We start from the raw sequence: 15,670 nt of genomic DNA on the forward strand, positions 1-15,670 counted from the left end.
CATCAGGACTCTTCCACTCCAACCTCATTAGTTTTGTGTGAGTCCACGAAGTGTTAAATGAAGTGTATGCTCAATAAATATGTAATAAAATTATTTATGTGCTTGGAGTTGTGGGTGATAGAAAGGTAATGAGATTAATACTTATCAGATTTTTCTTAAGAGGGAAGAACATGGGGTGCCTAGGTGGCTCTGTCGGTTAAGTGTCTGCCTTTGGCTCAGGTCATGATCTTAGGGTTCTGGGAGGGAGCCCCACATCAGCTCGCTGCTCAGTGGGGAGCCTGCTTCTCCCTCTCCCTCTGCCACTCTCCCAGCTAGCTCTTGGTGCTCTTTCCCACTGTGTCAAAAAAAAATAACAAAATCTTAAAAAAAAAAGAGAGGGAAGAACACAAGAATTTTTGGTAGCATGATTTGATTATTTCCCAGAATAGAAGCTAAGACCTGAGAATAAAGGGGCCGAGATCTGGGTGGAGCTATACTGCTGTGTCAGATGGAACTTTGTGGTTATTTGTCCATAGGGAGGGGGAGAGATCAGAGATGATGAGAATCGAAGACTGGGTACAACCTGGAGATAGCAAAGACCATGACCTTCCTCAACCCTAGTCAAGCTAACAAGTCCAGAATACATAAGGTGAGTGTTTTTCATGTGGAAACTAGTAAACAATCTTGGTTCTTTATCTAGGATATCCCAGGACAGCTGGAGATATATGAAGGAAGCAGTGTTGCATAGAGATGCATAAGGAAGGAAGCAGCCAAATGCCCATAGCTCAAACCATTGAATTGGGTTTAAGACAAGTTTAAAGAGATGTATGCAGGGGCACCTGGGTGGCTCAGTGGGTTAAAACCTCTGCCTTCAGCCCAGGTCATGGTCCCAGGGTCCTGGGATCGAGCCCCATATTGGTCTCTGCGCAGCAGGGAGCCTGCTCCCTCTTCTCTCTCTCTGCCTGCCTCTCTGCCTACTTGTGCTCTCTTTCTGTCTGTCAAATAAATAAATAAAATCTTTAAAAAAAAGAGAGAGAGAGATGTATGCAGTGCAGCAAGTGGAGGTGGGGGGAGAGGAGTAGTCAGTAGCTGACATGTTTTATCTGAAAATGAATGAGGTATGCCCCACTATTCTAGTGAAAAATATGAGACTGAATAATTTTAAAGACAGTGCATCATGAAAATAATTTACTTAATACTGTATTCAAAAGTAATAGCAGGGGCGCCTGGGTGGCTCAGTGGGTTAAAGCCTCTGCCTTCAGCTCAGGTCATGATCCCAGGGTCCTGGGATCGAGCCCCGCATCGGGCTCTCTGCTCAGCAGGGAGCCTGCTTCCTCCTCTCTCTCTGCCTGCCTCTCTGCCTAGTTGTGCTTTCTCTCTGTCAAATAAATAAAATATTAAAGAAAAAAAGTAATAGCAGAATAGCTCTGAATAATTCCTTTATTTCAAGATATGTCAAGGATCATCAAAATAGAAAATTTTAGAACTATGGTTAAGTACCAGTGGCATCCAACTTTATTTCCTTAGATGAGTAACACCTGTGCAGAGGCAAGAATGATGGAGAAGGTCAATATTTGTATGATTATAAAAGATTTAAAGTACAAGGATTTAATTAGATCATTTCTTTTTCCCCTTAGACACATAGTATTTCATCATGGTAGGCTTATGAGTTTGTGTGTGTTTGTGTGTGTGTGTGTGTGTGTGTATGTGTGTGTTTTCAATTGAATCCTCCTAATTTTCTAACTTGAAATTAATTTTTCTTAGTGTAGAATTGATGAAATAAACTTTATTACATTCACTGTATTTAAAATAACTATTGTAGCCTCTTTATTATTTTTGGTGATGAAATATTGCTAAAATTCTCATTATGTACCAAGACAATGATTTGGACAAGTGAATCACATATTTACAACGTGTTGTTCTTTTGTTTCGTTGTGAAAGGTAGTCTTAAATTATTTTAACAGAAAGTATACCTCTATAATAAGTCAGTCTCCAAAATTTAATTGTTTTCAGTGAATATGACAGTTTCTTTAGAAAATATATTATTCTACTGGTTAAAAATATTAAGCAATTCCCAAAGCACTTGAATTCAATTTGGTTTGGCTAGTTCATTACAGTTTTTCATTTAAGCTCAGACAAGAGACTTCAGAACAATGATTCTAACCCCCAAACTTTCATTCTAAATTTAGGTCAGGTAATTAGTGTGTGTTTCCAACAAGAAATAGGTAATTACGATGGTAAATGTCCATTGGTTAAATCTACCTGGAAGAGTAGATGTCTTATTCGTGTGTCTTAACGACAGAAGCATAACTCTTAAAACCAAGACTGACCTGCAACTTGTAATACTTTCAAGTCTGGTGTTTCCTACTTGATTACCTTTGTCATACCTGTTTCATAACTTCCTATGGAAATGGTACTTGAGCTAAATGTTACTTGCATTCACCTTGGAAGAAAAGCAAATGGGTATGTAACCAGGCATGACAGTATAACACCGTACTAAATCACCTTTTCCAAATAAGGAGGACCAGCATAGATATTTTAGGTATCTGTCAATGAGAACCTTGTTTGAGGAGCTTGTTGTGTTCTGCTGTGTGTGCAGCTCAATAATCACTGGGGATCTGATTATCCCCATGGATGTCTTTTCTCATTTGTCATCTAACTTATATCCAAATCCAAATGAGAGTTAATGGAGGCATGATGTGGAAGTTGTCATATTTCCTTAGAGTTGTCACTGCCCCTGTGCAGAAATGCAGTGATAACTTCATATTTGTTTTCATTTTTGTTTAATGATAAGAACATTTTCCGTGTTGTTTTCTGGGTACATGTAAGAAAATATAATCTTCCTTTATGGGTCACTGAAAGTGAATTGGTTCATTAAAGTGGTCATTTGAAGCAAAAAGAACCAAAAAAACCCTGGTCTTCTGGTTTGACACATCTCAGAGAACATTCTTGTACAGTAAGCATGCATAAGTTTCTGAATTACAGCACTGTGGGCCAGACCCTGGACTTTGGTAAATTCCCAGAGTAAATGCATCCCAGGCCTTAATTTTTTCAAGATAACTATTTTGTCCAGCTAGTGACCTCTCTCTTCTTCATCACATTTCATTGCACCTTTTTCTTTTAAACATCTTTACATTGTTTATTCCAGCCTACCTTGGCCAAGGTTATTTACATAGGAACAAATATGAGTTATATTCATCTATTGTCATTCACCCTCAGTATCATTTCTGTCTTGCACAGAATAACTACACTGCATTTTAATATTTAGCGAATTTTTTTAGTTAAATGATTTGCATTATGTCTATTAGTATAAGAATATTCTGCATTGATTACTACCTAGATCCAAAGTAGAAAACAAATGTACCTTAAGGTATTAACGATTTTATTGTTTGAAATGTTTCTATTCCCACCCCCCTTTTTTTTTACCCTAAAATATAATCTGAAAATGAATTTCTGCTGCCAAATCTAGTGGTAGGAAGTTCTCAAAAAAGGGAGAAAATAGGATGGAGTTTAAGAGGAATGCTGTAAAATCCAGGTTATTGATTTAGCTAGGGATTTCCTCCAAAGATCATGTACAAAATGACCCTGTTTCTTTCCTTTGGATCTAAACTATTTTCAGAAGATGTTTTTTCCAGGGTTCTACTCATGATAGATCTTTGATGAGGCACATAAAGAACTGATGTAGGTAGACTGATAAGACAGATGCCATCAATAAATGCCTTCACAAAAATACTAGCCTGTCACAAGTTAATTTGATGCAGTATTTTCTGTCATGAGGTTGGATTAATTTTGTCCATTTTCTCCTCTTGTCGTAATTCTTGTCATGTGAATAAGAATGTATTATAAAGAAGAACATACTAGACATTATAATTCTGTGATAACTCATTTTTGTGACAAAGAATATAATGAGTCCAGACAATAGTGCAAATTCATCATATTCTTACGGTGAACTTAATATTGACTTCCTGGCTTCTCTTCATGATTTTGAGGGCATGTCACTTATGGTTTTATACCAACCAAGTGATTAAAGAAACCATCATTGAAAGACTTGTACTGATTACAAAAAGCCTTTTCAACAGGAAAATAATAGAACCATTTTGATTTTCTTTCCTTTCCAGCTTAAACACATACTTAATGTATATCTGTGATTTCATTTTGATGAAAAAAGACTCATTGATTTGATAAAGTTACTCAGAAAGTGTTATAAACTGAAGATTGGACTGTATTTATCAATGAAGAAAGAGTGAATTTTCTCAATAAATCAGTATTATAAGTCATAAAAGAAAAACAAAGTTTTCGAATAAAGAACCTTTCCAAAACACTCCTCATATTTTGTCCCAGTAACTCTAGCAAAGCAGTCATTTTTAACATGGTCTGTCGCTACAGCCACGAAGATTCAATTTAGGAAAATACCTCCCCAATGACAGACTAGTTGTTTTTAATTGCCCTGAATTTCTATTGCCCCAACCCTAACTCTATGGAGTCCCCCCGCCTTTTTTTGTTTTGTTTTGTTTTCATATTAGAAGGAGAGAAGCTAATATCCACAAGCAACTATTCCTTTTGTACAACTTCAGGCAAACATTTAAACAGAAACAGGGAGGATAGAATCTGTAGGGAATGTAGGATCTGGAAAAAAACTACAATAGGAATATCATTTAAGTAAAACATTTGCTACCATCCTTACACTCATTATGGTCAGTGAAAGTTAGTCATAACCACTCTTTTGGTCTGAGTTCAGACAGCTCCTTAGAATCTTCCGTAACAGAGCACTAGAAATGAGCTGTTGATCACTGGTTTTATTTCAAGAATTGAAGCCTATTTATGATTCTCCCATAAGATTCACTATCTATATGCCTGGCATATGGTAGTGTTAAATAAACATTTATTGAGTGGATGATTACATGTTCGAAAATTACAAAAAGAATAAAAAAATCTACATTTACCTAGTTGGAGTCTCATGCCTCCTGTGACATAAAGTAAAAGTGATTCTGTCAGCCAAGTCCTTTGTTGTTGGACGCCCCCAAATACAGAAGGTGAGGATCGCACACAAAAATGCATGTGGAGAACTACTTAGAGAGCTGTGTTTGTGCACATGAAATATGTACATATTACAAATATATACATAAATATAAATTCACTCAGAGTATAGTGTGGCGGAAAGACTGCTAGGCTTTGCTTCTACTTCCCCCTTTATATGACCTTGGGTCTTTGTTTCTTCAGCTGAGAGATTTAAGCACTGGGCTTTTTCTTTTAATTCTAGGCATCTATATTTCTGCACCCATGTGCAAAATCAATTATAAAATAAGCCATCAAATTTCACTTGACCTGATTTCTTGGATTTATTTTTATCTAATAGAAGAAATTAGACATTTTACTTGAATTTTTTGCCACGGGCCTTTGATGAAGTTGTCAAAAATCCTGTGTTTGATTTTTCTTTTACTAATTACAATCACCGGTAGGAAAAATATGTGATAGTCTTCTTTTCTTTTTAGAACCTGGGGATTCTATTCTGGTGTTGAAATTGGAATATCTCCAGCCTCTTGTGAAGTAAAGTACAAAGAATACATTCTCTGGCTGAGGCAAAATTTATCCAGATAGAGACCCGCTCTTGAGTCTCTTGGAAAATCTGCCTTCTGAGAACAAAAGGCCCAATCTGATGTGCATGCTTGCAAATGGTGTTCGCACAGGAAGCCTGAGTCACCCAATGGGAAGCGGCTAATTGGCCAGACAGTCTTGGAATGAATTTAGCTGCTGGTTGGCAGGTGGGGTACATTGTAAAGCACCACATCCAGGCTACATAGTAATTTGTATTTAATTACCATGTTTGCTTGGGAAAGGCTGTAAGGTCTACTCATTGCTCATATTGGTATGCTAATTGACTGTTTGGAGATTTACAAACTGGGTTTTACACCGTGTCCTTTTCCATTGCCTGTGGTGATCTGAATAGCATGTTATTCATTTAGTTCTCCTAAAACTTTGTTTTAATATCTCAAATAAAGGTAAAAGGGGAAACTTAACTCTGAGTAAATCTCTAAACTAAAGTTTGTAAGAATGTATTACCCTGTAAACATGTCTTTGATTTCATTTTGTTTCCTGGCTTAGGAAATGGAATGTTTTTGTGTGAAATGTTCTTGGATGTCAACAAATAAATAGTGACTGATTTATGTGCTTGCTCTTACAGCCCAGGGAGGTGGGAAAGGGAGGTGAGGTGGGTATGAGGAGAATAGCCAAGCTGTAAGAGAAGCCAAGCAAATGGTGAGCCAGGTGCCTGCCCAGCAGGAAGTGTGCCCAGGAGCAGAGCCTGGGAACCCACGGTGGGTCAGATGAGGTTCAGAGGAGCACAGGTGCTGGGCAAGTCCATACCCACAACCCGGGAGCAGTCATGGATCAAGCTGGGCTAGATGAGAATAGGAACAGAGATGACCTACAAGAATTATGAAGGGACAATCAGAACTAGGTCAGTCAAAGGATGTATGGAAGGCAGTGAATAAGGAGATGCGCATCGTGTAGAAAGGGCTATGTGAGATTTCTGCCAGCCTGGGAGGTAGTCCCCTCCAGATGTTGAACTTGACAGCAGAGATTGTGTTGTTGGTAATTATGTCTCCATGGCCTCAAAGCTCTTGGCAGTGGGGACGAGGGACTAATACAAATGATCTGTGATTCAAGAAGGATTCCTATTGTCATTGTTTGTTGCATGGTTATTAATATAAAATTCCTGTTCCAAATTCAAAATATAAAAATATCATGTTAAAAATTTGGCCTGCTTGTACTTCCTGGGGTTGGGAGTGCAACTTTTGTTTTTTAACCAGGTATATTCTAGTTCAGTCCCTCAGGGTCTGTAATAGTTTCTAACATACAGTTGGCGCCTAGTGAGTTTCATCTAATATTTGTTGGAGAAAAGAATGATTTTTCTTTCTGCAGTGCTTTGGCCCCAAATCTTAACGATATCATTTGTGGCTCTGTGTCCACAGAACTCAATATAAGCAGAATGAAGTATAGAACTTTCTGCAGAATTAAGGTACCAATTCATTTTGACTTGGTAATTTGAATATTTTTGCTTTGCCCTTTTTGGAAGATGGGTATAGGTTATATTTTCTATATAACTGCTTAAATTTTCAAATTTATTTAGTCATTTTTAGTACTGTTAGAATTGTTGTTGTACTGGGATTCTGTTAATACCATACTCTATGATCAGGGTTGCAGGAATTCTGACCTGGCCAAATATACCCACTCTGAATAGGAAAGATGAGTGTTCACAGCCATGTGCTTGATAATATTTATCTTTTCCCAAAATTGCACTCCCCAAACATAGCTAAATCACTGCTTCTCAAATTGGAGTCACACCTTCTTCTTTGACAATTATGGGGTAGTGGGGTTGTCCTGATGTCACTTAAGGTTCAAAGCAGCAAGTCAGATTTCTGTGGGTTCAGTTCATAGCTCTAATACTTATTAGTGTTATGCCATGGGTCAAGTGATCTCATCTGTAAAATGGGAGTGATAACACTACTTACTTCATAGTAATTATGTCTCCAGGATAATAATTATTATAAATTATGATTCATATTTGAAAGGAGCAGATGAACAAAAGATAGAGGAAATTTGACCTCTTCTAAAGGTCACCAAACATAATGGTAGATAGGATGGAAGTGGAAACATACTTTGGAAAATCTGAGCCCTTTTTTCCCCACCTGGACATTTAATAGAAATTTTATTTTCTGTCCAGGTATTTAACAAGATGATGGATATAATCTATACATTTTTGTGAACAAAGATGATGCAGGCATAGACCACACTGGAAAAGAGTTACTTAAATGCAGATTGACTAATTCTCTGGGCTTTTTAAAAATTTGTGAGGATAGTAATTAGGCTGTGCTTTCATGACAAAGTATAATTATGAAACAATACTGACTGAATTCAGCACTTGTGCGATTAATGTAAAATGGTTATAACCTAGCATATTGTAATCTACTGATAACCATAAAGCAAATTTATTCCACTGGAAGGAGAAAAGAGACCTGACATGAAAATATACATGGAGGAGCCTCGAAGGTAAAGCAGATTCTGGAGAGCCAAGTAATCAAAGTTGATCATCCTAGAATCATCATGACTCTAGTAAAGCTATTATAATAAGATCTTTAATGGAGGATATTAACCCAAAGCCCACTTGTGACATCATAATCAACACATTCACCTGTATAATTTTTTCCTAGGATTGCCTTCTATTGTTTGAAATCACATTTAATCCTTCCACAATAGGAGGCTGATATGCAATTGTGAATGCCTGAATCACATTGCTTTCCTCCCTAATTTCATTTGAGAAAATCATTTTATAAACTAATATTCTGATTCCAAGCCAAAAAGAGATGGAATACACAATAAAGTGTCCACAGGGGGTTTCAGAATTTCATTTGGGGTGTCATATTGAACATTAAAATGCAACGTAATAAAAAGATGTGTAGAAGAGATGAAATGATGGTGTCATGCTGAATAACTTAAAAAAAAAACACTGCTTCGGCTTTGAGTGCTACATTTTATTTATAGCTTCAACTGATATCTTGACTTCAATCACGGAACCTCTAGTTAGTTTGCAGAGATGGTTTTATAAGCCTCCTGGGTGATGGGAAATAGTCCTCCCTGATTGGCCCACCAATAGGAGGCAAGCTCAAGGAAACAAAGAGAGAAGATGAAGAAAACTAGTCAGCTATGTGAAAGGTGCAACAGAAGTTTCCCGGGGGAAATGTGTGTGAGTGGAAGATCAGTTTCAAAAACTAAGAGCTTGGAGGACAATGGAAGGGCAAGATAATAAGCTGAGCCTACAGAAGAAAAATAGAAAGGGAGGAAACTCTGCTATATACTGTGAGCAAACAGCTGGATTAAGGGAGAAAAATTCAAACCATATATTAAAAGAAAATTCATAGATGAAAGAAGGAAATGTGGCAATAACAATATAGCTATTAATGTTTATAATAACAATAGCTATATTGTGATTGTGGAGCGTTTCAGAATACAGTGTTAATGTTAGTATTAACAATAGCTATATTGTGGAGCTTTTCAGAATATTGTGTTTTCAACAAAACGAAACAAAACAGAACTTAGTTAAGTAAATTTGAGCGTATACCTACCTGGCTTACAAAATGCTTTCACTAAGAACACATGTAGGCTATATATTTTGTTGCATATGTGAATAGATTCTATTTTTTTTGTATTTATGTATGTGGTTTTATTATGTTATGTTGTATATGCTATATATGTTATACTATATTAATATAAGAAATATATATTTTTTGTTGGTTTGTTTTATTCTAGGGCCCATTTTCTTTAAGGTTAAGATTATTTCCTTGAAAAAATAACTCATTAAATGTGTTTTGTAGATTAGCATCATTTTCATATGGACAATGCTCAGTTAAATTGGTTTTGAGGGTTAAATCCGGTCAGCTCTACCTTTCAAATATACCCAGAGGCTAATGGCTTCTCATCCTCAACCCAGCTGTTACCCACCGTCTTTCACTAGATTGTGGCAATAGCTTTCTAACTGATCTCCATGTTTTTACCTCAGTCCCAACATCACAGCCAGAGAAATGCCATGAAAATGAAGGCTGAGTCATGTTACTCCTCTGTTCACACTCTAACGGTTCTCCAGCTCACTCACAGTCCAACTCCAGGCATGCTCAGCCCCTGTGGGAAGACCACCCTGCAGAAAGACCTAGAAGCTCTGCAGAACCCAGCCTACATGATACAGGCTTTGCATCTATATTGTATTCAAAGCACTTCTTTTCACTGGGCAATTCACTTCAGAGAGGCTGGAAGTCAACCATTTTGCTTTCCAAATTCCACAAAGCTGGACATAATTCCTGGCACTGTGTCTGCTATAACCCAACTGTATTAGAATATAGCCATTTGGCAGTTTCATGAAGTTTGTCATAATTGGGTTTCACCTGTTAAACTTATTATAGGTCACACTATGGCTTAATGATTTTTATCCAGGCCTGTCACTCCCAAGGGTTGAGTTCCAAACTGACCTTTAAGAAAGATAGAATAAATATTAGAATAATTATTTTGAGAGTGAAAAATCTGAGATGGAGATGTTCACCTATCAGACTTTGAAAGCTGTTTTTTTTTTTTTTTTTTAAGATTTTATTTATTTATTTGACAGACAGAGATCACAAGTAGGTAGAGAGGCAGGCAGAGAGAGACAGGAGGAAGCAGGGTCCCCGCCAAGCAGAGAGAGCCCATGGCAGGGCTTGATCCCAGAACCCTGGGATCATGACCTGAGCCGAAGGCAGAGGCTTTAACCCACTGAGCCACCCAGGTGCCCCTGAAAGCTGTTTTTTAAGCAGTGAAGAGATTTACTTTTAACTTAGGATAACCCAGGTAGTTTAAAATAGAGTGAAATGTAAATACTTTGAATTGATTCTTTTAAGATGTTTTCAAGTAAAAGGGAGAGAGGTCACATCTAAAACTGATGAGAATGCAGCACTGTATAAGTATTTAAAAAAAGATACAGTGGCTCCCAAACTTTGTGTTCATTGTTAAAATGCAAATTCAATGGTTTGCCTATAGATATTCTTATTTACAGCTAGAGTGGGCCTTAAAAATATGTATTTCTTTAAAAGCCGTCCCTGAACCTCACTTTGAGAAATTCTAGGAGAAGCTGGAAAATAAGAAGAGTCTGGTCTTGACAGGGCACTAAAGACCTTTGTGGCCTTGGACATGTAATATTCTCTTTTCAGTTTCTCTCTCTATGGTATTAGCAATTCACATATACATATACATTTTATAGAATATAAATGTTGTTCCCATGCATTATCTAATTTAATCTTTGTAGAATTTTTCAAGGCAGTTTTTACTGTCCTCATTTTATAAAGAAAAAAAAAATCCAAGGTTCAGAAGGGTTTATCACAGATCAGTGACAGATGGCAGATCTGACAGACGGCAGATTGGTGACAAAACCAAGATAATAAATCTGCTACTTTTAACCCTATACTATGCCTGTCACTGTACTTCAGATGCAAAGAGAGGATTCAGACTCTATATGTTTCCTTCTAGTTTAATTCCATGATTTAGACAGCCTGCTTAGATAGACACAATTATTTCTAGCCCACATTTCCACTGGAGCAGGGTTCAATTCCAAGCAGTTAATATTCTAGTTAAACTAATGGCTGAAACACATTAAATATGAAACTAATCTTTTTTTGGTCTAGACTGTTCTGTTTTATTAATCAATGGGTCATACAGATGGCTCACTTGATTATAGATTCCACGGATCCGCAAGCACAAGGCATCGAGGAAAAAGAGGCGATGGAAGGGGAAGGCAACCGAAATGAATTGACTCTCACACTGAGAAGTGGCTGAGGAAGTTACAGCAGATTCCCCCTAACACATACTGTCTTATGATGGGGGAGAAGCAGTAATAACTTCCTCCTCCCACCTGCATTCTGAACAAAATGTGAAGTTAGGCAAACGAGTAGGGATGATGAGAGATCAACACGGACTTGCATTAATTGCACAGCTAATTGTGGAGGAGGCGGCCCCTCTCTGCCCACACACAGGCTTCCTGATCCTGAGGCACAGTGTCAGCCTCTCCTCAGAGCAGGGGCTTTTCAGCAGAAGCAGATTTCCTTCCTCTACAGGAAGGCTGTGCCCCAGAGGACAAGAGGTACGAGAAGTTGAGTTAGGCATGTGGAGTTCCTCTCTCAACGTCACCAAACAGGTCACGTGCTCCTCCTCTTTGGAGATGAGTAAAAGGCAGAGCAAGAGGCTTGGAGCTTTCAACATCACTCATATCATCAGGGAAATACAAATCAAAACCATGATGAGATACCACCTCACACCTGTCAGAAAGGCTAAAATTAAGAACATTAGAAGCAACAGGTGTTGGTGAGAATGCAGAGAGAGGGAAAACCTCTTGCACTGTTGGTGGGAATGTAAACTGGGTACAGCCACTCTGGAAAAAAGTATGGCATTTCCTCAAAAAGTTAAAAGTAGAACTACTCTATGACCCAGCATTTGCACTGCTAGATAGTTAACCAAAGGATACAAAAATACAGATTTGAAGGGGTACATGCACCCTGCTATTTACAGAATAATTATCAACAATAGTCAAACTATTGTAAGAGCCTAAAAATCCATCAACTGATAAATGGCTAAAGAACAGGTGGTATATATATATACAATGGAATATTACTCAGCCATCAAGAAGAATGAAATCTTGCCATTTGCAATGACATGGATAGAGCTAGAGTGTATTATGCTAAGCAAAATAAATCAGTTGGAGAAAGACAAATACCATATGATTTCACTCGTGAAATTTAAGAAATAAAACAGATGAAGATACAGTAAGGATGAGGAAAAAGAGGGAGAAGGAAACAAACCGTAAGAGACTCTTTCAATTAGGAATACTGATGCCTTGGATAAACCTCGTTGGCTAAGATACTGCCATTGCACAAAGCTCCATAAGAGACTCTTAATGAAGAGAACAAACCGAGATGGGGTATAGACGGAGGTGGGTGGGTGGGGGGGTGAGCTAGATGGGGGATGGGTATCAACGAGGGCGCTTATTGTGATGAGCACTTCGTGTTGTATGTAGGTGATGAATCACTGAATTCTACTCCAGAAACCAATATTGCACTGTGTGTTACCTGGGTGGCTCAGTGGGTTGGGCTGCTGCCTTCGGCTCGGGTCATGGTCTCAGGGTCCTGGGATTGGGTCCCGCATCAGGCTCTCTGCTCAGCAGCAAGCCTGCTTCCCTCTCTCTCTCTCTGCCTGCCTCTCTGTCTACTTGTGATCTCTCTCTGTCAAATAAATAAATAAAATCTTAAAAAAAAATAAAATAAAATTTAAATGAAAATTTGAAAAAGAAAAAGAAGAGGCCTGGAGAATTGAGAGAAGCAAAACCAGAGGAGTGGGGAATAAATGTGGCCTCTTAGTGGTTGTATTTCATCTAATAAGACCCATGTGGGACTTGCAATAGAAACGGGGATCTCAAGAATTTGGAGGTTATTTCTTGTGGTGGAAGAAGGAGTGAGAGAAGAGTGGACCTTCTTCTGTGTCCTCACTGTTGTTCTCACACAAAAATTTCAGTGTCTGCTTTCTTTGACCTGCTCTGAGAAGAAAGATTCTGCTTTCTTCACACACTGTATTTCTTTCTTTTTAGAGGTTCCCCTGAGAAAACCTGCCTCCATTCCGACTTAAGATTCCAACCCATTACATCCAGCACATTTCTTCCTGCCTCCTTGCACACATTGCTTCATAATAAGAAAAAAAATCCTCATGTCCCAGCAGACAGAAATAGAAGGGTTATATTTTTGAGAGGTTACTAAGTTGAAGACTTGTCTACTTGTTTTGTTGATATTTTATTTTTAGGACTAGAAGAACATCTAATTTGAAGGGATAGGGAGTAAATAGCATTGCACAAAACTGGCATCATATTAAGTCTGCACAGTCAAAACTCACTGAGTGACATTGGCTGGAGAGAGCTCTATGGTAACCTAGGAAATAAGAATTTAGAGTGTCAGGCAACAGAGAAAATCAAATTATTGTCAACTTACTCTAGGAGCTCTGTTCAAGCGAATACATCATACAGTCAGTGGCAGACATTTAAAAAGGCCTGCCTCTAAGCAAATATATTGCTTGGTTACTCTCTTAAAGCATTTTCATTTTTTTTAAAGATTTTATTTATTTATTTGACAGACAGAAATCACAAGTAGGCAGAGAGGCAGGTGCGGGGGGCGGGAAGCAGGCTCCCTGCTGAGCAGAGAGCCTGATGCCGGGCTTGATACCAGGACCCTGGGATCATGACCTGAGCCAAAGGTAGAGGCTTTAACCCACTGAGTCACCCAGGCACCTCAAGCATTTTCATTTTTAATCTCAACTCTAAGATCTTCTCTTCCTATATTTGATCTTGCTCCTTCCTACCACAAAGCTTTCTTCTACCACCACCAGAACAGATTCCATATTTGAGAATCATAGGTAGTAGAGCTGAAAGCAGCCTGAACACTTCTATTCCAACAGCCTCATTTTATACAGAGAAACTGAGTCTTGGTAACATGAAGTGATTTGCCTGAGGTGCCCTCCTTCCCCACCATAACAACAGCTCAGCCGGTGGTAGACCTCAGGAGCTACACACAGTAAAATGTCACGTGATTACCTTACAGTAGCTGTTTCCTGTTTGTTTCCTTCTTTCACTTTAACATTTAAAAAGCCACCTAATTGAAAAGTAATGCACAACCCTTTATTGCAGCTTCTAAGCTTGATACTTCTGGAGGTTCTTGGATCTGTCCCTTATAAGAACTACTTGTTACAATAGTACGTTATTGTTGGTGCTATTGATCACTCTGTGCTTGACACTATGCTAAGAGCTACGTAGATCTAATCTCATTTAACCTTCTCAACCACATTACAGGAAATCTCATAGAGGTTAAGTTCTTCAGGAGATAGGGTGTCAGATCTCATCAAATTCAGTTACAGCCTTTGTTGTAGGATCCCAGTGAGGACAAGGAAGGGATCATCATTTCCTTTAAAGCAGAGACCGTTACTAACCATAACTGAATTCATTAAATGCTGTCAGGTAGAGGGCTATTTACTCTGCAGGTGCCAAATAATTTTCCCAATGCGTTGTTCATGGGGACAAGGGGGTGAAGGGGAGTGTGATAGTTAATATAGCTATGGCGAATTTGTCTTGAACACAGCAGGTCGGGCCCACGTGAACAATTAACAGAGTCTGATCCTGGATAAGACACTTTGCTTGGTGTGGGCTGTGAGTACGTGCTGAGGTGACTGACTTGCTGGGCCCGAATGTTTGCGACTCCACGGAACAGTTTTGTAGGCAAACGTTCAGATGTAGCCCCGTCTTACTGAGTTACCATACGTGGTGCTTGTAACTCAAGTTCCACACAGGGCTCTGGGCTAGTCCTTTAGAATCTTACTTTTAACTTTTTTAGAAAAGATTTTATTTATTTATTTGACAGATAGAGATCACATGTTGGCAGAGAGGCTGGCAGAGAGAGAGGGGGAAGCAGGCTCCCTGCTAAACAGAGAGCCCGATGTGGGGCTCGATCCCAGGACCCTGAGATCATGACCTGAGCCAAAGGCAGAGGCTTAACCCACTGAACCTTCCAGGCAACCCAAAAATCTTACTTTTAATTTTCATGGCGACTGCTCTCTTGCCATTTCACATAGAAAAATAACGAGATGTCAAGACGGCCTAATGCTTAGATGCTAATAAATGACGGAGTTGGGATTTATTTGCCCCTGGTGTGTTAGGTTCCAAAGTGTGTTCTCTTTACAATATACCACAGAACCAACTCCTTTTAGCTCTTTCCCTTTCCACCATGCCCCCCACCCCCCCACCCCGAACTGCCCTGTCAGTGTAGTTGTTTGGACCTCTGTGGACATGACTTATATTTTGAAAGAAAAAAATTTAGGAATTCCACAACTGCTGGTGAAATTGATTTCCTGAGATTTCCCACCTGACTGATCTGTAACTGACATTCCTAGTCATACCAGTTATTTGAGTACTTCATTGCAAGAACACTTACCAGCAATAGCTATCTGTAAAATGTATCAAGTGAGTGTTATTGCTATGACAGCTCATGAGTTCTAAACTGCTTTTATAAACCCAGGGCTTGAGGTAGCAAAGATGGATATTACCAGTTCAAATTGTTTTTCGCCAGTAATTTCTGCAGTGACTAAT

General features: G+C 38.6%; 1 long non-coding RNA gene across 2 annotated transcripts in view; it reads left to right on the forward strand.

Annotated features, from left to right (window-relative positions):
* Positions 1 to 530: 530 nt before the first annotated feature.
* Positions 531 to 15,670, forward strand: part of LOC123940835 — a 248,183-nt gene continuing 233,043 nt past the window's right edge. For both annotated transcript variants that reach the window (XR_006818097.1, XR_006818098.1), the window contains exon 1: positions 531 to 628. This is a non-coding gene — a long non-coding RNA (uncharacterized LOC123940835). The remainder of the gene's footprint in view (positions 629 to 15,670) is intronic.

Source organism: Meles meles, chromosome 4 (assembly GCF_922984935.1).
Source record: "Meles meles chromosome 4, mMelMel3.1 paternal haplotype, whole genome shotgun sequence".
In the NCBI taxonomy this organism is placed as follows: domain Eukaryota; kingdom Metazoa; phylum Chordata; class Mammalia; order Carnivora; family Mustelidae; genus Meles; species Meles meles.